Raw genomic sequence first — 21,116 nt, forward strand, 5'->3', positions numbered from 1 at the left:
AGCAAAGTTACAGCTATGAAGTAGCAATGGAATAATTTGTGGTTGGGGGTCCGAGGGGGGGACAGCATTAGGAAGGGTAGAACCACCTCTCTAAAGAAAAGCACGTCAACTTACGGTCTAAAAGAGTGTGTCGTGTCATCTCTTGGTTTTTAAAGATAGCAGTGTGGTGCAGAAATCTTCTACTTTAATGTCCTGGCAATGGCTACATCTCGCACTTTAGGAAAAATATTTAATAATTTTTGTTTCTCCTTAGGAATAAGACATACAGCTATTTTGTACTGTGAATTATGGATGCTCTTTGAAGGAAAGATTGATTCCAGTGTTGGTTTTTTTTTTTTTTTTTCTGAAGCCCTGGAAGGGGTGAGCAGGACCCTGCGGAACATGTACAAAAAGAAAGCAGACAAATTCTATTTTCTTACCTGAGAATATTTTATTGAGACTGCTTATGTATGTCAAAGAAGCCTACAACTTCAGCTACACAACTTTTTGTATTGAAAGAACTGGTACTTTTGTAGCTTTTATTCCACATTTAATTTAAAATGACTTTGTAACACTAAAGTGTCTAGCAGAAGACTTTATTCCAGATCTTGAAGAAGATTTTTAGTTTTTATGAAAATGGCTCAGTGGTTAAGCTTCTCAAAGCTTTGGTGCTCCTGGCCCTCATGGCACCATTGGACAAGAACAGCCACATGAAAACATATTTTTTTGGAAGTAAAACTTTAATTTTATATGACATATACTATGGAAAGCTAAGAAAATTTAAGGACTACTTGTTTCCTTTTTCTTTCTTTTTCTTCAAATGGGATCCAGTGTGTTGAAGACTCTTGATATTATGGGTTTGTCTACCCATTGTTAAAAACAAATTAAAATAAAATCGCGTGTGATTATAGTCATCCAATGGGTTTGTTTGGAAAATTAGCTTTTATTTGCGAATTGTTTAAAAATCAGGATAATGATAAATTGGCTCTTTTATTCTTCTTTTTACTACGTTTTGTTCATGGTTATAAGTTGGTAGCCTGTGAAGATTTACCGTCAGGTTACATACTCCCTGTGCATTTTATTTCCCAGTAAATTGTAGAAACTAATTTTGTTGGAGGTTATATGTTAAATCAGTTTTTTTTTTTTTTTTTTCACCACTTCTGGAGAAGAAGGTTCCAGTTTGAAATTGTATCATTTCCTTCAAAATGAAGGGCAGTACTTAGTTAAATAAAAGATTGATGTCATCTTTTAAGCCATCTCCTTTTCACTGTCTTATTAAAATAAAAGCTGTCAAGATCTTTTGAAAAACGCTATGAGGATTCCCAACAAACCACCTATTATTAGAGCTCATTACATTAATTTCTCCATATATACACCTTTCCTTTTGACATTTTTTATCTTAATTCAAGCTATTCAGCTTACTGTAAGATTAGTGTGTGTCATCCTTACATTGTTTAGTGAATAGTTCGGCGGACTCATTTAGTGCCTAAACTCTTGTGTTTACCACATGGGAATTAACCACCCATTGCTTTATGCTGCCCATGCTTCTGAAAAGTGTCCTATGACTGCATGTCTTCAATACAAGGTGAGTGTTGCCGGAAGATACACTTACTATGGAGTCTACAGTGTGTTCAGCAACTTGTGTTGAACCTTTCCTTTCACAGCCTCAGTTGACACAACCATGCTTATCACATGTCACTGTTGGCATGACAAGGGATACAGGTACGTGCAGCTGGTAGAATAGATGTGGCATCTAAGATAAGAGAACGTGGGCCAGGCGTGGTGGCGCACACCTTTAATCCCAGCACTCAGGAGGCAGAGGCAGGTGGATCTCTGTGAGTTCGAGGCCAGCCTGGTCTTCAAAGCAATTTAGGACAGCCAGGGCTACACAGAGAAACCCTGTCTTTTTTTTTTTTTTTTTTTTTTTTAAAGGCACTTGGGAGGCCCACTAGCACAATCCCTGAAATTACCATCACTGTCTCAAAAGGTTCAGCCTTTGTCAACAGGCTGGAGCTGTAACAAAGTTAAACAAGGTTAAAAGGAGCCCAAGCAGCAAGCAGCCGTTTCTCCCCACTGTAGAAATCTTTAGTCTCAGTTCTCATGATGCAAAGTTCAGGGAGGGGAGGCTAATGCAGAATTCACACTAATTCTTTGGTGGTTTTGATGGAGGCTGCTGTTCCTACTTTTTCTAAGTGGCCTTAGCTTGCTTAATGTGGGAAAATGACATGTTCAGAAGCATTTAAAAGGACCTCTAAAAAGAACAGGCTCAGAATAAGTGCATAAAAGGCTTCTATTTCCTTCTACTGAATTTACTGAGGAAACTGCTTATTAAACAAATATAGCAATTTGTCTGCAGAATAAATGCATTTGCGATGACAGCGAGGTTCACGCCTGAGTATTAGGTGGGGCCAAAGGGTATTGAGGCCAGCCTTGTGTCAATCTGGGGAAAAAAAAAAAAAAAAAAAGACAGCAATCTTCAAATTCTTCAAAGATGAGTAACACTTATTGGGGATTAGAGCATTGTAGTGGGAATATGTGTTCCATGCAAAACTGAGTTCACTCACACATGTTGAGGCCAGGGGGCAGTCCTAACGACATAGGTTTTGAGAAACAGTAGTAATCCTTAACTGCAATAATTACCGAGCGACATTGAACACACACTCCACTGTCTTAATAGTTCTGTTGGTAAAAGATTGCACGGCTTCTGTGTATACCTGTGGTTTTGCCAGCACCTTTTGCCATAGTGACTTTCAGACAATTGTGTGATAACTATGTCTTCCTGGCTTTTGTTAGGATCGATAGAAATCACTGTATTTTGACTCTGATGTAATTTTCATGTGTCATTCTCACTAGGAGCCAGAACACTAGGATATTTTTTGGTTTAAAAAAAAAAAATGAAATGATCCAGTTCCCGAACTTGTTTATAAGGGTAAATGATGCATATGGGGCAGGGTATAATAAAGGTGGCTCTGTAAGGTGCTGATGCTTGGTAGGTAAATGAAGTAAGAAAACATATACCTATTTTTTTTTTTTTTTTTTTTCCTGAGACAGGGTCTCTCTGTATTAGCCTTGGCTGTCCTGGACTTGCTTTGTAGACCAGGCTGGCCTCAAACTCACAGCGATCCACCTGCCTCTGCCTCCCAAGGGCTGGGATTAAAGGCGTATGCCACCACACCCGGCAACATATACCTATTTAAGTAGAGTTTGCCACTGGCCAAGGAGAAGCCTGTGGTCCTGTCATGGAATCAGATAGAAACACAAGTACAAACGATAAGGATCATGAAGTCACCAACAAGACTGATATTTGCTAAGTCCTTAGCCAGGAGGTTCCCCAGATCCTATAGTGTACTTAATGTACAATGATAAACTACCTCCGTAATCACTTCCATTTAAATAGACAAAGTAGGCAACAATAGTTGTGATGGAGTCCAGGGAAGTGTACAAGAGGCTTTTTCCACCAGTGAATCAAAAATGCTACAAGCTGACCTTGGAAGAGGCAGGAGAGAGATTAGGTGCTTTGAAGCAAGTGCAGACGCATTTATTAATTCAGGAAGACTGGAGAGTAAAACAAATAAGCCCTTACTGTTCTCAAAATGTCTTTGTTCCACCTGCTGGTAGTCACGAAATTCTCCAACTCCCTCATGTGTTGCTTCGCTCCTGAGATCAGAACAAAGGCAGAGCCCCTCAGCAAAAGATGGAGTGGCTAGATGCATTGTGAGTCGGGCTTTGCTAGACTAAACCCTCCATCCTCTCATAGTGATGATGGAACCGGGTGAACATAGTAATGACGTTTAGGAGGTATGGGAGTGGGGTAGTTAATGTCAGCACCGGAGATTGGCCTGTTAACACTATGCAAGCCTTGGACAATTATGGTAGGAGGTGGAGTGTGGATTTCAGCCTCGGCCCAATGTGGGACAGTAGACAAGTGGGTAGACACGGCTAGATGAGAAATGAGTAGCAGGATTTACAGCCTGGGAGTCAAAACTGAGAAAGAGAGAATTGTGCTCAGCTGGGGAACCACTGCTGCCCGTTTCTACTACTACAAAGATCCCATGAGTGGCCACAAATGGCTATAAAGATGCACTCTAGGCATCTTTTGGGAAATAAAGAACTCAGTCAAGTCCTAGTGTGGTTATCTCACTATTCAGTGCTTTGGTTTTGGTCTTGTAACGTAGAGTGCTGCACTGAAGGGAAAGTGCCTGCCTGGTCACAACACATGGTTGAGACAATCAAAGAACCTGCGTTTCTCTGCTGTGGCCTCTGCTTATTAACCTGAGAAACGGGAGAGTTACATACTTCCTGGAATACATGATTTCTTCTTTTGCAAAATGCACTACTTCTATTGTATATGTAAAATACTCCTCTGTATATATGATATTGTAGCTTTTAATACTTAATACTAACAAAAATGATCACAAATATTACTATATTATAAAGCATTTGAACTATATCTTTCTTAATGTCAGCTGTAAAGGCAAATCCTCAGAGGCCTCCATCAACAATGACTAGGATTAGAAAGGAAAGTTTGGGGTCTCACGGTGCGTTTGGTAGAGTGCTTGCTGGGAAACCATGACAACTGAGTTTGGAGCCCGTTAAAGCTGGTTAGAACAGCATACATTCTGCAACCCTCATGAGTTATAGGTGGATTCCTAAAGCTTGCTAGCCAGTCAAGCTAGAAAAATTGACAAGCTTGAGGCTCAGTGAGAGAATGCCTCAAAAACTAATGTGGACAGTAGTAGAGGAAGACACATGACATCAGCCTTTGGCCCCTACAAATGCACACAATCAGGCACAGGCATGAACACATACACACACACACACACACACACACACACACACACACACACGCTGGAGAAAACTGTGGGATATTATATGTATTTGAAAGCCTTACTCGAGTCTGGAAAAGGGAATCATCCCTCTAGGCTTGGACAATTTTTTTTTTTCACAGAGAATTGTTTTAAAAAATTAATTGTGCAATTATAATAAGAATAATAGTAATATATTACTATATTATAATGCTATTGACTGATTTTTAAGGCGATGTTCACAAACCTATTTTCTTGTGTTTAATTTAGTACTTGCAAGGTTTATCATTGTATTTAATATTAGAAACCAAGTCTGGGAGTGAATAGATAACCAGAAGAAAGTAAATTCATCTAAGTATTCTTTATTTTGGCAAGAGCATTTAAGTTTGTGTGTTTCTGTTTGCTTTCATTATCACTATATTTAACGTTGATTTTCTTTTCCTTTCCTTTCCACATCAAAGTACATTTTCTTTTGTTGCCCAACTCTGTTTTATGGCAGTGCTTCATAGACTATCGATGGATGTTGTTGGATATCACTGGATATGCATAATCTATACTGTCAAACTGCAGAGTTATGTTTGTCCATAAACCTATAAAACATTACATTGTGATTGCTCTTTGTACTGACATATATTCTTGTTTAAAAAATGCAATCTATGTTTAGGCTCACAGAGAGTTCTTGTGTACCATATGACCTACCTTCGAGCATCACTCTGGTGCCCTCGTCTTCATCCATGAGCTCATTCTGGTGCGTCGTTGGCTCTCCAACCCACAGTTTACGTAAGGGCTCACTCAGTGTGGTACTCACTCTACAAACATTAGCAGCTGTATCCATCATTACAGTTTTCACCCCACCCTCTCTTCCTTCGTCTCTTCCTCCTCCCTCGGTCTGAGGCTGAACTATTTTCAGCTGCTCTTATCCAGCATGAAGAGAAACTTCCCTGTAAGCCACCCTACTTTCCTCAGCAGGCCCAATGGCATTCCTGGCTACAGTGATTTTCATTCATTCTTTAGGAATTCATGAGGCCTGCCAGGCCTGGGTTCCCAGGAGGCTAGAGGGAGGTAGTCATGTGGCCCAGGTGCACGCCCACATCCCATGAAAGAAGACAGACAGGCTGTACCATGCGATGAAATACGATGACAAGTCCCGCGGGCCTGAGGCATAGGAGCAGCACCACCTTGTTGGGGGAGATTCCAGAAGAAGTTTTCTACGGAGGGTTTAAGGGCTGGAGACCTTACCAGTTTACAACACAGACCTGGTCTGTTCCCTTCAACCCTGGATTGTAATTCTGTGTGGCCAGTGAAATAAGAAGAGGAGCATTAAAAACAAGCACTCTGGTTTCTCTAGGAACTCCCTCTCGTAATGCTGATATGGATTTTAGCCCCAATGATTATATTTTATTATGCATAACCCATATTATAGGCTATTATTAAAACTTATATGTGTATATGCATATATATGTTATGACAAACTGCACTGATCTCATTTTACTACACTAAAAGCAATGTCTTTTCTGAGTACCTTAACTCAGCTTGCCTTGAAAATAGTACTGATAGTCCATTACAGTGAGGATCCAAGGCCTTCTCTGTCTTGAAGAAGCTGAGAGGTACTACAGGATGTGCATCATGGGCCGTCACCCCGGGACGTCCCTTTGTTGGGCCACCCACGCACAGGCGTCTTCAATTGCAAGATGAAAGTAACAGATGAACTACTATGCAAGTGTTACAGTCCATCTACTCATTCCAGGCCCCAGAGGTAGTCGTGACAGGGATTACAGGCTGGGGGGGGGGGGTGGGGGCTGGGGGTGGGGAGTGGGGCGTGGGTAACTGCCCACAGCTCTTGTCTCTTTCTCAGTTTCACCCAAGACTTGTGAATCAACACAAGAGTCTCACATGTATATTTCAACTGTCAATGTGTATGAAGGAAACATGAGGCCCCTATAGCCACTCCCTCTCCCTCTCACCTGCTGTGTTTGCTGTGTCCTTTCTAGATTTTTTTTCCCCCTGTGATCTTTCAGCTGTGTTTACATCTCATGCAGAACTTGTAGTGTGGGCTTTGATTTTTAACTAAAATTACTTTGTGCTATTGATATTTCTCAATTGCTTTTTCTCATCAATAAATTAGGACTTTCTGTATTAGAATGAAAACTATCAGGAATGTGCTTAAACAGCTATCTAGCACAGTAGAAGCCTTTCTTTTTTTAATTGCCAATTCTCTTGTTGATGAACACTTAAAGGTTCTCCAATGGTTTGTAATACTGAGTGATACCACATGCATTTTGCCACAATGATTCGTGTGTGTGTGTGTGTGTGTGTGTGTGTGTGTGTGTGTGTGTGTGTGTGTGAAGGATATGATCATCGACATCAGATTTCTGAGTAAAGATTATGCACAATTTAACCTTGATAAGAAATACAGTATGGCCCTGTATAAAAGCCTACAGGTTTATGGGAATAGCATTAACATTCTCAAGTGTTTGAAAATATTTGCTCATTGATAGATTTTTTTTTAAAATACTACATTGAAGTTTACATTCCTGTTTCACATTTACTACCTGTTCACATATGTTTTGGCAGGAATTGAAATTAGTGGTTTAACCAACACTCTTCTATACTTTAATGCGTGTCTAAGCATTTAGTTATTGGATCAGTGCAGTAAATTCTAGACTCCAATCAATGAAGTTAGACAAATAGTAGGGAGGCATTAGTAGTAGACATTCAAAATCATCCTTCTTTTGAAATATGTGCATCGGAGTGGGCTGTCCACCCCCGTCCGTCAATCAGTGCCATCCAGTAGTATGTAGCATGAAGTCTCAGTTCCCTCCAGTGGTTTGACGGTCTGCACAAACTGGCTTCTGTTCATGTAGGCTTCTTATTGCAAGGAGAGAGTCCATCTAGGGCACTCTTCATTTTCCTGTGCACACCAAAGTTGTTTTCTTCATCTTAAAGCCTTCCTGACTACTGACCTGCACAAGAAAGAAAGCTGTGCATGACCGCTCCTTCCCACATACCTGTGTGTCCATAGGTACCCAATCTAAAACATCGCTAAGCAATTCTGTCTTGCTTTATGTCGCCTCGTCTGATTTGTTTCATTCTGATTCATTTATTGGAGGAGAAATAAAGTTGTTAGTAGCCACTAAATGGATCTGACAACTTATTAATGCAAGACCCAGTGTTTGCAAAACAGAGCCTGAAGCTTGCCCAGGTTTCCTCCCTCTGGAAGGCAGGCCTTGGCTCTCCTTCAAGCCTTTCCTGTCTCAGTATAAACATCATCCTACGTTGTTATGCTAGCCCACTTCATTATTCTAGCACAGAACTCTATTTGTTTTCTTTATACCGATTTTCAACAATTATAATTACCTACTTATACAACTTTTACTTCTCTTTATTGTATGTCTCTCTCCACTGGATGAAGGGTAGGAAACTTGTTTGCAGTTTACACCATAGTATATCCAGCATGCAAGACAGTACTTGGAAAATAGTAAGCGCTCAGTAACTACTTACAAATGAATAACACTGCTTGTATTTTACACACTGAGAATTTGTTTCCTTTTGTGACACATCCGAGCAAGTTCTATGCACCCCGCTGCTGCTTTAGATCATAGAAAATGTCTCGGTAAAATTTTAAATCAGGAGCTCCCCAGTTCTCTCCCTCTGAATAAGAAATCAAAAGGTAGCACTGCTTACCCTGTCTCCAGACACAGAACGTGCGGTCATTAAGAGCAGGGACCACAAGGAAGAGTGCTCATCCAGTACTACCTACCTTTTCATCCCAGAACGACTAGGGATGAAAGGAAAAATTTAAAAAGGAAATGTACAAGTTGATTAAAAAAAAAAAAAGTCATAACCAGTATCTTGCTAGAACCTCATCTTTTACTTGGTGGTTTTGCAAACATCTAAGCCTTACTGCAATGCTACTGAAAACAAGTAAGAGGATTTAGGATTATGATAACAATACCGAGAACATTGAGAAGTCTCCTAGAGCCTAGGGTCATATTACCTCATCCCATTTCCCCCATACTGGCCCTGAAAGGCGCTGTAATCCCTACTCTAATGACAGTGCTGAAGATGAGGTAGGTAAGGTAGCTTGGCCACTAAGGGATGAGACTGACATGGCATGGAGTTTTTCTGCTTTCCAACCATGTGGCAACATAATGAAAGACAGAATAACTCTCCCTTGTAAAGCAAAACGATACCCCAAAATTCCCAGAACCTGTGACTACCTTATCTTACTGGTCAAAAGAAACTTTGTGGATGCAATAAACTAAGGACTTAGAGATGAGATTATCCTGCATAATGCCCTCTCTTGAGTTCTCACGAGAAGGAGACAGGACAATGAGCTTGCTCACACTTGACATTGTGTATCAGAACTCCATTCTTTCAATGTTGATGACGTTAGGCTGTGTATACAGCATGCTTTGTTTATCCACTGGTTGACACTTAGCTGCTTCTTCTTCTTCTTCTCCTCCTCCTCTTCCTTCTATTTGGCCTTTAATAATAAGACTATAGGGAGCAACCAATGATCTAACAAGATTAGAGGATGGTCTACCAGTTAAATGATTATTAATATTTAATATTGTAGTATTACTTTTGTGAAATCAGGTGTTACTCCTTAACCGACTTTATACCCAAATATCCACACAGAAAGGCCAGGGCCTATTTAATTAGCCTATAGCATAATGCTCCGCAATAATTACTCCAACCTAAACCTCCATGCTAGTATAGTTTTTTCCCATTCAGATTTCCTACATTATACTTGCTTTTAAATCATCTCCTGGGCCCAGTTTATTTCCCTTGATGTTTCCCAGTCTCTCCTTGGGAGGTTCCATCCTCTCCTTCCTCCTCTTTCTCCACCCCTCACTGGGATCAGGATGTCAGACCCTATTCTCTGTTGTTTCTCAGTGTTGGCTAGTTTGTTGTTATTGACAACACAAAGAACAAATGGTGACATGTTTACAAAACCTTGAAACTGGAGATACTTAGTATAAACATCACAATGCAATGTCTGGATTGATCCAGGGAGACTGGTGGAGAAATCAGCATTTGAATGAACAAGGATAAACTGCACACAGTCCACAAGAATATTATGCCAACATCCACCTGCTGGTTTTGAAGCTAGAGGAAGAAGCCATGAGCCAACACATACAAGCAACTTCTACAAGTAGGGAAGGGACACATGCAGAATTACCATGGAGCTTACAGAAGCAACATAGCATATTTCTGATTACCTGAATTAAATCTATATGACCTGTGTCTGACCCCTGAGTATTAGAAATATAAGATAAAACATTAATGATGTTGCAGCCTATTGGCTTGTGCTAGTTTGCTGTAGTTATCTACCATGTTTGCTCTTAAAGCTAGTGGGTCAATTATGGTCAGCTGTACATGTCTGTGGTTTACACATTTGCAGATTCAACCAATCACAAGTTACAAATATTGGGAAAATAATTGCCTCTATAATGTAAAGATTCTTGTCATCATCTCCACATAATTCAGCATGAGAATTTGCATAGCATTTGCACTGTATTAGGTAGTATAACTCAGATGTATGTTGTGTGTGTTCATGTGTGTGTGTGTATGTGAATAGGGTGTTACATACAATTGATATGACATTTATAGAAGAGATTGGAGCATGTTAAAATTTGAGTATCTGTGGAACCAGCTGTCTATAGTTAGAAAGGGATGACTATATGTGTTTGGCAAACACCTGCTGAGTATGCCTTATGCCCACAGTGGCTTAGCAGTATTAAAGCCTCTATAGTGCTAACAATTATCTGCTGCTCCTTAAAATACTATTAAAACTGATTTATCAATGAGGAAACTGAGGCACGCAGGAAGAACTGTCAATGCACACTGGAGGCATTTGCGAGAGAGTCAGTACATACCGGTGCCCACACTGTCAGGCCTCAGATCACCACTGTACAGCTGAGAAGTCACCAGATCCAGACGGCACAAGGGAATGTTACATTTTCTTGGCTTTCTAAGGTCTCATAAATCCAAACAAACAGAATGCAAGCTTTCTATTTTCAGGGACTTATTTTGTACTTTGTTTTCTAATAGAGGTAAAATGTGTTCTGTAAAATTCACCGTTTAAAAAGTTCAAATATCCACTCCAGAGGAAAATATGTGATTCATTGTGCTGCCCAGGCCTCACTGTGCTGTTCTGGGACTTTTCCTTATGTAGAAATGGAAAATCCATATCCATTATGTAGACACTCCCTAGCCTTCTTCTCACTGGTTATGGAAACTGCCAGTCTATTCTCCATCTTTACAGATATACCAAGCCTGCATCTTTCATGGAATCATACCATATGCAGACCTTCATTTCTAGATGCTTTTGGTTAACACACCACAAGAGTTCAGCAGGAGTGCACTATGTATTCTTCATTCCTCAATGTGGCTGGACCACATCTCTGTGCTTTGTACCACATGCTGTTCACCCACTCATCCATTGATGGAAATTTGGACTATTTCCATCCTTTGGCTGCTGGGGAAATTGATGCTCTGGCTATTGGCATATAGGTATCTGTTTGAATTTCTTATTTATACCCTTTTCTTTGGGGAATATCAATACAAGTAAAACTGATGGGCCATATGGTGATTCTGTGATTAACTTTTTGAATACTTGCCAAAGACGCTCCGCAGTTGTCATCCTATGAATTTTTATCCTTTCTAGTTAATTACTTCTAATATGCAATGCTTCCTATTTTCTTAACCTGAAGCTAGTCATTATAATATCATTTTCACATTTCTTGGTCACTCTGTATGGCTAGAAAAATTAAGGTCAGGGAAAGAACAATTTTATCACATTTCTAATTTGGAGACAAAGGCATTATGATGATATCATTGATAATAAAAGTTCATCCTTGTGTAGTTTGCCAAAGTACCAGGCTCTACCAAAAGCAGAGTTTGTTTGTAAACCCATTTAATTCTTCAGAGAATGCTATGAAATAGGTGAAGATGCTTACTATTCATCTCTCCATGCTACAGTTATTGTGATAGCTACTAGTTACTGTTTTCGTTGTGAACAAATACCTGACATGAAGCAAAGGAAGGAAGGAAAGGAGGAAAGAAGGAAGGAAGGCAAAAAGGAAGGAAAGTAGAAATGAAAGAATGATTTGTTTTGGGTCATGGTTTTAGGGACAATCTACCCTGGTGAGGGGGGCATGGGGCAGGAACATGCTGTGGCTAGTCATGTTAGGCCCACTGCCATCAGGAAGTGAATGAATGTTTATGCATGGCTTCATTGCTCTTTATCCTTATATTACTTATCCCATGAATCTGGTTCATGAGATAATGCTGCCCATGTGCAGAGAAGGTCTTCAGTTAATCATCTCTGGAAATATCTCCCTGCCCCCATCCTCTCTCCCTCCAACACACACACACCATCATGTACCTCACTATCTCTCAACCTGGGCAACTTGACAATAAAGTTTAACCACCACACAAACCCACCACATTACCTATGCCTTCATAAACTCACCTGAACGTTATTCTTTCTCCATTTTCGAAGACAGCTGTTCTCAACACTTGGCTCATGAACAAGCCAGATTTATGCTACCTGGAAATCTGCTGGAGAAGTTAGTTCTTGGGTCTACCTCATATCTACAAAGTCACAGAATGTCAGAGGAGCACTCGGCTGTCTGATTTAACAAGACCTCCAGAAAGTCTCAGTGAGCTCAAGTTTGAGACTCCTTACGCTAAGAGGTTTCCTTAGGAATTAAGTTTAAAATAGTTAGATAAAATACAGGATTTCCAATAAAATGTGAATTTCAACCTACTAGTGTGTCTTAGATGTTTTTATCATATATATGTATTATTAGCAATATATTATATATTTAGTTTGTTAATTATGCAAACTTTAGTATGCAGATTTTTGTTACAAGCACTTGGCAATAGTTTAAGATATTCTACCCTGTGTAGGATATTTGTAGAAGGGTGAGCTAACAGTCTGCAGGTGCATCAAAGGTTCTCAGTTGTGCCAGGCATTATGAAGTCCACAATGTGCTGTGGTTTGCAGAGGTAAAAGGCTAAAGATGTGACAGTCAAGAAAAGTAAAGGGGAAGGGTCCAAACAAAGACGCAAATTGGTGAAAATTACCATTAAAATCTCTTTCTCATTTATGTGGAAATGCTGGACATACTCCAGGGTGATGACAGGCCTTGAGAGGCTCTAGCTGGGAGGAAAGAGGTAGCTCACTGCAGAAAGAACCTACAGGTATGGAGAAAGCATAGCACTTCATGAAGGCTTCTTGGAAGGGCTGTGGGCATGAAGCTAGGACGTACAATGTGGCTACATGGAACTCAGCAGTCAGGTCCTGTATATAAGGTGCCCTGTTTGTCCTAAGTCCCTGCGCCCCTAAGTCCATGTAGGGCTACAAGACCCAAAAGGGACTCTTGATGCAAAGATTGTCTCAAAACTTTGGTTCATTTTAGAATGGAGAGAGAGTCAAGTGGCACTGTAAAATTCTGCTTTGGTCTTGGAAACCTGCGAGTTTAGATTGTGAATTCAGTTGCCTAAAGGAAATAACAGCAGGTATGATTCTCTCTCTTCTGGGTATATGGTCTGAGGCCCACAGCCACCCTGGCTCCACCTATCCTGCAAGTGTCCTAGTTCCAAGGACTATTAGGATGGTCAAGGCAATGTGGACCCTTGTGCCACCTGATTTGCCAGGTTTTAATGAACTTCCAAAACTCTGTATTTTTAAATTAAGAGTTAAAAAAAACATTGACTGGGGCAAGTGAAAATAAATCTGTGCTAGTATCCTATGGTGGGTCTCGATTTGCAATTGAGAATTTGCAAAGCTGATTCCTGAGTGAAGTGGAGTCTTCAAGTGACAAACAAAGGTGCAGTAAAAATGTCTCACGATTCCTCCTCTGTCTAATGGAACTGGTGACAAAGACAACGGGAATCTATTTCATGCCAGCTCTGAAGGCTGGAAACCCAAGATGCAGGTGTAGGCAGGAAGGGGTATAGTAAGATTCTTTTCCTTACCTCTCCTGTATGGTGAGTGCTTTTGAAACCATCTTAACCAAGTGTTCTAATTCCCCATCGATCTTTATCTTTTCCTTACCCTCGTTTTCTATCTCTGACCATAGAGTAGAAAGTTCATGTGAAAACAAATCTTTGCTCATCCTTTCAGAGGCACATGGCTGTTCTTTGCCTGTGTCTTCTTCACATGACCTTCGTTCTGTGTCGAAATTCTTCTTCTTAATGAGAGAGCTGTCGCGCTGAGTTAGAACCCATCTTAATAACTTCATTTAATCTTGATGGCTTCCTTAAAGAACCTGCGCAAATGCTGTCACAATCTGAGCATATGAACTTTGGGGACCACAACTGAGCCCGTAACAGTTAGGAGGTAAAGGAAAATGTGAATCCATCGCTTAGAGCTGCAAATCCTCTGTTGCCTTCAGGTGGAATCCTTTTATTTTGTTTTGTTTTGTTTTTTGAGACAGGGTCTCTCTGTGTAGCCTTGGCTGTCCTGGACTTGTTTTGTAGACCAGGCTTGCCTCGAACTCACAGCGATCCACCTGCCTCTGCCTCCCAAGTGCTGGGATTAAAGGGGAGCACCACTACCACCTGGCTCAGGTGGAGTCTTTTTCACTGACACATCTCCAGGCTATCTGACTCTGGCAAATATGTATCCTCCAAACCACCTATTTATGCAATGAGTGTGTCTCCAGCAGCTACTTTTGTTCAGAGTGCTGTGGTCAGCGATCTGAAAGGGACAGGCAAAAATTCACATTCACGTGAACCACCTACTTTAGGAATGAGACAGAAGATGAATTGAGGGGGAAAAAATAAATGTTGCATAATGAAATGATATTAAAAGCAATTTTTTTTTTTTTTTTTAGTTTTTTTGTTTTGCGTTGTTTGTTTGTTTTTCAAGACAGGGTTTCTCTGTGTAGCCCTGGCTGTGCTCTCCTGGAACTCATTATGCAGACCCAGCTGGCCTTGAACTAACAGAGAGCTGCTTACCTCTGCCTCCCAACTCCTGGCTTTCAAGGCATGCACCACCACCTCCCAACTCTAAAGCTGAGATTCTTTAAAGTGAGGTGGGACAACCAGATGATACTTTTGGGGAAAGCAGAGAATAAGCATTCTGGTATCATGAGTCCCGTGTTCCAATGAGTTGGGATTGGAAAAGATTGGCATGAGAAAAATGGTCATATGCCAAGTAACATTCTACCTTCTTCTGGGATTTGTCCTTGGGCATTTCAGCAAGCTAATTCACCTCTTTGGAAAAGTTTCAAAGATGGGAATATGGAAAGTCTGAAATATGAAAAAAAAATCTTATACGATAGGTGAGCCTTCTGTGGTCACAATACCAGTATTAGGAGAGACCTGGTAAGGCCAATGAACATTGTGACTTGTTCTACTGAATCAAAGAATCAGCTGAAATCATTGTAAACAGATTTTTCACTTTGGTTTTTGGTAATAAAATCCCATGGGAAAACATCAGAGTGTGTCAGAGTCATCTTAGCAACAGTCATACTGGACAAAGCTTTTGTTACTACCTTATCTTATGCGGTCAGGCACACACAGAAACGGAAGTGTGCTTCTGTGGGTCACTGTTAAAAAGATAGAAAAACTACACTGAAAGTTTATCTGTAAGGACAAGGACTTCTGCCCGCTGTTTTCCTTCTCAATTGCCAGAACATCTCATATATACAATATACATTTATTGGTGAATTAGTGTAATTGCAGGCAGTAACATATAAATCTTTGGATTTCATGACAGCTAAGTATTTGATTTGATTTTCACTCTAAGTGAAAATCTATTAAAATGTTTATTGGGGGCACAACTTGATATGGCTTATGACTTTTTAAATCTCAGTGTAGTTTATATAATTAGGATGCTTTTACTTGGGGGTAAGGGACTAAGAGTATAAATGAGTGTCATTTCAAGTAGCTCCACAGTTGATAATAACAGCAGAAGAAAATAACAACAACAACAAAACCAGGCAGGTTCAAGATGGACTCTGAGTAGATCTGCAGATGGATTATGGTGAAAGAAAAGATCTCAGAGTAAAGGGAAAGGAAAGCATAAGAGATGAGTTTTGGCTGAGGAAAGTTAAGTGATGGGGAAGAAATTATATGAAGGAAAGAGTTTGATGTTAGAACAGAAACAGGTTTGGGAGGGTTCCTGGGTGAAGGGAATGGGTGAGTTCAAATGCAAATGTTCCCCTGAGTGGTGTGTATCCATAACCCTGCATTAAGAATAGTTCTACCTCAAGACTCAGGCACACCACTCATGGGCAGATACCAAAAGACTCTCTACCATACAACAAGGACATTTGCTTAGCTATGTTCATAGCAGCCTTATTTGTAATAGCCAGAATCTGGAAACAACCTAGATATTCCTCAATCGAAGAATGAATAAACAAACTGTGGTACATTTAAACAATGGAATAGTACTCAGCTTTAAAACAAGGAAATCTTGAAATTTGCATACCAATGGATGGATCTAGAAAAGATCATCATGAGTGAGGTAACCCAGACCTAGAAAGACAAGCATGGTATATACTCACTTATAAGTGGATATTAGCCAAATAATATAACTACACTACAATACACAGACCTACAGAAACTAAACAACAAGGAGGACTCTAGGGAGGATGCTTAATTCTCATTCAGAAGAGCAAATAAAATGGATACCAGAAGAGCTGAAAAGAAAGAACAGGAAGGGAGCCTACTGTAGAGGTCCTCTGAAAGACCCCACCCAGCAAGAGACCCAAGCTGATGCTGAGATACACAGCCAAACTTTGGGGTGAAGCACAGGGAGTCTTATAGAGGAGGTGGGGAATAGAAAAATCTGGAAGGGTCAGAAGCTCCACAAGGAGACCAAATGAGCCAACAAATCTTGGCTGAGGAGGCAGGTGCTACAGAACCTGATGCACCAACCGAGAACCATGCGTGGTGTAGTAGATAGGCAGCACAGACTCCTTGTGGTTCCCATAATATGAGGAATAGCAACTACTTCTGACATGAACTCTGGCCTCCACACATTGATTACTTCCCCCTGGTGGGGTGGTCTTGACAGGACACAGAGGAAGAGGATACAGACAGTCGAGACAAGACTTGATAGGATGATGTCAGATGTTATGGGAGGAGGGCTCCCCTTTCTGAGGCCTAGGAGAAGGAAGGAGAGGGCACGAGGGAGGGAGGATGGGATCAGGAAGCAATGATGGAGAAGGCTACAGTTGGGATATAAAGTGAACAAATTAAAAAAATTAAAAAGACTATTAGAGAACAGAGAATGAATGCTTCAACAGTGCGTGCTAGCTGGGAAGAACAGATTAAAAGCTAGAAGTTAACAACATGCGAGTAATAAGGATGGACGAGCACATTCCATAGCAGGATTGCATTAAGCGTAAACCATGCACAGGCCACTTTGGGTCCAGCAGTAAAGTCAACGCTCATTTACAAAAGGATGTGCTTCCACATGAGGACTCACTGGCTTTCTCACTTGACCTGTGTAACTGTTCCTTAAAGTGTTACTACCATCCTTCTGGAGTAAGGAGAAATAAGTTTCATTTGTTTGTATATTTTCCCCATTGCTTGTAAATGCTAATTCATTTCATCATCAGGAGAGCCTGGGAAATGGCTTTGTTTTGTTTTTGGTTTTGTTTTCCTTTTTTTTAATTTTTGTTTTTGGAGACAATTTTTCTGTATATCCTTGGCTGTCCTGGACTCCCTTTGAAGACCAGGCTGGCCTCAAATTCACAGCAATCCCCTTGCCTCTGCCTCCCTGAGGTAAGAAGTGTGCCCCGACTGCACCAGGCTTGAAACACCTTTGTTTTATGCACAAAGAATGCTTGTTTTGCTGCTTGGGCATGGTGGTGCGCAACCTTAATCCCAGCACTTATTTTAGGAGTTCAAAGCCAGCATGGTCTACAGAGTGAGACTCTATTTCAAAAAATAGAATAAATAAGTAAGTAAAGTCAAAAAATTAAAAAAAAAAAAAACTGATTTGTGTCTAACTGTTTTGACTGTTTTTTGTTGACCATTTATTTTGTATTTTGTTTGTAAAATGTAAATGGATACATTGAATGTCATCTTTGTTCAATAACCCAACTGTCTAGCCTTAGTAATCATTATTCTTTCCCACCTATGCATGTGACTTACTTCTCTTTTCCAAGACCTTCTCTTCTACTCTGTTTCAATGTCTGCCTATACCGTTGTTTATGGGAAACTCATATCATGGGTCTACCACACCTCAACCATCATAACTTTGGGAAATGTAAGTTTCTCATCAAAATGTAAGGCAGCAGTGCCATCCTGGAACACTTGTGAAAATTACATGAAAACAAATTAGTCATTGGAAGAAATTGAATATGTTTTTAGAAACTCATATGATAAAATATGAATATTAGGATAATATAGCATAGTGTTGGGATAATATTGGTAGATGAGAAGTGTAGCTCACGAGCATGGATGCCTTCAGGTTGTTACAGACAGGAATCTAATACAAAAGTTCAGGGACATAGACTCTCATCGCCTTAGCTCTGATGAGGGCCCTCTTGCCTGTAACTTGCCATAGCAAAAGCACCTCTCAAAATAAGGAACCAGAATGAATGTGGGTCCACAACCCCTCGCAAGGACAAAACCCATTGAAAGTAAGGATTTCCTATATCACCTTCTTAAGGATTCTATACCATTTTCCCATACCACGTTGCTGCCAATAACATCTGGGGGTCGCCTTAGTTAGCTTTAATTGTCAATTTGATACAGATTAGAGTCACATGAGAGTCACATGTTGATTGGAGAATTGGCTAGGTCAGACTGACCTGTGAACAGGTCTGCGGGGTTTATCTTAATTGTTAGTTAAGAGGATCTAGTTCACATCCACTAGTGCCATCCTGAGGCAGGTTTTCCTGGGCCATAGCAGAAAGCCAGCTAAGCATAAACCTTTCGGAAAGCCATCAAAAAGGTCTGCTATTCTTCTGTGGCTGTGTTAGTTCCTTGGCTGGAGGTAATGCTGTGTGGAAAAGCAAGCAGTCCCGCTTTCACAATCACCTAAGATACCCACAGTACCAACTACAGAAAAATTGTCCTTGGGAATGCAAACTCATAAGCAAAGGACACATTTTAGGCCATACTCGTTAACCTTCCCTTAATTTCCATCCCAGCTAGTAAGTATATGCTCCACTGAAACCCAGTCTGTGTCATTGTCTCATCCCTCCTCACCAGCCATTGGGCTTTTCCTAAGTGACTCCTACAGTCACTTAGGACACCCCTACAACACAACTATTCCTGTATAAGTCTGTAGAGATGGGACCCAGAGAAGCCTGCTGCAGCAGTGTACAGAATTTCAGCTGGATGGTAACTATGTAAAATGTTTGCATCACTGTGGAACATTGGATAGTCATTGTAGACATTTACAAAGAAGAAAGAAGCTGAGGAAGGCAATTGTGTAACTTTGCCCAAGGTCACACAGCAAATAATGACTTAAGCTTAAGAGTGTTTAATTTCCAGAACCTCTTGCAGTCTCCTTGGATTCAAAGAGCACACGGCTGAGCTAATTTATAAGCATGGGCAGAGACCTTACCTAGCAGACAGTGGGCAGAGGGAGGCTAGAGTCTCTCTTGTCTTCTTGACTATCTGGGCATTGAAAAGTGCTCTTAATAGAGGGACAGTGTCGTCCTTGCCTTTCCTATCATGGCAAACAGTCAACTTCAGTGCTCTATTTTAGGCCAGAGATCAAGCTCAGCCAGTTAATTATTCACAGAGCTGGCGACTCTGCTCCTCTTTTGAAACTGTTCAACCAGTTGAGACAAGCTGGAACCATAAAGCTAGTACAAAAGACTTTTCGAAAATAACTTTTGGAAACATAGCATTACAAACAGTCAAGGAACAGGAATTTAATCCAATGAAAACTAAGACTCCCGTGACCATGGGAGCCAGACAGAGTCCTCTTGAGTTAGCTGTGTTATCGGCAAGTTGGGTAATAAGTTGCTTTTGCTTATCACTTGGAAAATGAGAACAAGTACCCTGAGATACAATGGGTTCCAGCCCTGAAATCAATGCCTAGTACTAGGAACGAGATAAAATATTGGTGGCCTAGGCTCTTGTACAGGCAACAAGCCAAACTGGGTCACTTATGACTCAGCACCTCAGAAACGCCCAGCATGTGCCTCAGTAACCCTTGCAGTGCTGTATCACAGGACTAAGGATTCTGTTGTGTATCAGCTAGTATGGCAGTCTTTTAGCAGCTGTACCTCTGTGTACACCTAAGAAGAACACCTGTCTGGAAGTGTAACAAAGTCATCACCTACCATATGTGTGGCACAGAGGGAACAAGAGATAGATGACCATTTGGGAATTGGTTTGGTTTCTGTGGAACAGCAGGAGAAAAAGAAATTGTACAAGCTCTTTTCTTCCTTCTACATTTCATTCTCAGTCATTAAAGAGAACAATTAGCAGCAGATTTTTATATATTCTTTCAGGAAATTAAGGAGTTAGTCTTTCTTCCATATCTGGAATTCGGATACAGTAATGGCTATTTACCAGGTGTTTCCTATGGGCCAGAGCATGTCTTAAGCATCTTGTATAGACTATGTTTTTCTTAATCCTCAGGGCTACTCTATGAAAGCCATAGCACCTGAAATCTTTTTCTTTCTTTCTTTCTTTCTTTCTTTCTGTCTGTCTTTCATCCCTTCCTTCTTTCTTTTTTTTTTTTAAGCAAGCAACTGACCCCAGATAAGTTTAACACCCCCCCACACACACACATACACTATTGTATTGCGGTAGGCAAGAACAAAGAAAAAACTTACATATGTAACATATACCCATCTTGTCCTGTGGCTGTCTGTATCTTGGCTCTTGTCTTAGTATTTTTCTACTGCTGTGATAAAGCACCAAAATAACTTATGAAACAAAGAGTTTAGTTTGTGTTCCAGTTCCAGAGGGTTAGAGCACATAATGCTGGAAAGGGATGGCAGCAGGTGGCAAAAGAAAGAAACTGGTTGATAACATCATTCATCTTCATGCAGGAAGTGGCAAAGTTATACACCCTCAAGGGCTGCCCTCAGTAACATTCTTCCTCTATGAAGGCTCCATCCTAAAAGTTCCATGTGCAGGAAGCTATGGGGAACATTTCCCACACAAATCACTATAGATATTTTAAAAATTCTTTATTTGCAGTGTTAAGGATCAAATCTAGGGCCTTTGCCCATAGCATGCTAGTGCTCTCCTACTGAACTACATCTCTAACATATAGCTTGGGTCTTACTGTTCCCTAAATGTCCTTGTCTTGAAGGCATGGTCACAGCCCATTAAATTATTGGGAGATGGTGGAACACTTAGCAGGTGGGGCCTAGTATTAAGGAGACA

The sequence above is a fragment of the Acomys russatus genome, chromosome 17 (genome assembly GCF_903995435.1).
Source record: "Acomys russatus chromosome 17, mAcoRus1.1, whole genome shotgun sequence".
In the NCBI taxonomy this organism is placed as follows: Eukaryota; Metazoa; Chordata; class Mammalia; order Rodentia; family Muridae; genus Acomys; species Acomys russatus.